The following is a 1,448-nucleotide window of genomic DNA, read 5'->3' as shown; positions in this document are numbered from 1 at the left end:
GCATAACAATAACTTAAAGTTACATGTAAGTGCACAATTATGTGAATTTGTATTATATACAGTATAACCTCTCTTAACAGACACTCTCCAGGGTTTTATCTACTGGGAGGGGTGGGGGAAGGTTCTACCCCAAACTCCACATCTCCAACTCTTGATCCTTGGAAACAGCCAGGTCAAGAAGCTCATATCTCAAGAACTGTAAATACTACTATAGTGGCCTTGTTACCAGTATGTAAAGGACAAGGTATATGTAAGAGAAGCTAAATTTTCATACTATAAAAATTTTCGTATACTATGAAAAGACGAAAATATTTCCACTTGAATTTTGTTGAAACGAAAAATTCTTGTACGAAAAAATTCAAAAAAGGCAAATTACTGTATATTTATTTATTTGTATGTCCACACTTACATTTCTTCTATACATGTTGTATTGGAGAAATAACAAGCCTTAGCAACCACCCGCCCATGCATGTGCGCTGCCGTGCTCCTTTATGTGGTGGGTGTGGTCACGGCCAACAAAATGGCGGGTTACACATAGGACAAAGTTAAGAGCTTTCTAACAGCAAGAGAGCATAGAGATACTGTCTAAAGACTTCTCTAGATGCATAAAAAGGTAGAGAGAGCCTCTATAAGTCTTAATAAAAATCCAGCTGTACTTGCAAGGTGGTGAAATCAATCATAGGAATATTTTTTACCCTGTTACGCTTGTTTGACCATTTTATTGAGGCCAATGATGCCAGTTTAGGTACTAATTAATGACACACATGTACATAAGGGTATGTTAGTGTATGTAATTATTATCTTACTGGCCATTGTTCTTAGGAGTATCTGTAATGGCTTTTCTTCTTCAATTAATTTCTTCTCAGCTTTCAGCAGCTCCTCTTTTCTAGACTCCAGCTGGAAGCATTCTTTTAAATCAGTTGTAAAATATACAGAAATGTTACAAGAAATTAAACTTACTTTCTTCTAAGAGTCTAGTCTCTTCTTGTAGAAGTTTTACCTGCTTCTGGGTCTGGAGCTCTTGATACTTAATCCCGGACCCCTTCAGATCATAATTACTATTGAATTCACTCAATTCTGCTTGAAAATCATCTCTACAATTGAAGGAAGAAAACAATTTTAAAAACGGCATACACTCTATTACTTTTCTTTCTCAATAATTTTAGTCAGTTTATCCTATAAAATTAAATAAATAATGATATATAAACAGTATTAATTTTTACCAATTCATTTTCTAAACCCTCAATTTCTGATTCCAGTTCTTTATTCTTCTCGTCGAGTGTTTCTTTCTTTATTTCAATCATTTTTTGTTTGACCTCACAGTCAACCAGCGACTGCATCTTTACTATCCTCTGTCCTTCCAAAGATGACGTCCTATCTTTGGCTCTCATCAAATCTCTCTGCAATGATTCTATTTGCACATTCACTACACATACATAAATATAAAA

Source organism: Amphimedon queenslandica, unplaced genomic scaffold (assembly GCF_000090795.2).
Source record: "Amphimedon queenslandica unplaced genomic scaffold, v1.1 AMPQUscaffold_12091, whole genome shotgun sequence".
In the NCBI taxonomy this organism is placed as follows: domain Eukaryota; kingdom Metazoa; phylum Porifera; class Demospongiae; order Haplosclerida; family Niphatidae; genus Amphimedon; species Amphimedon queenslandica.
Note: the sequence above shows the minus strand (reverse complement) of the source record.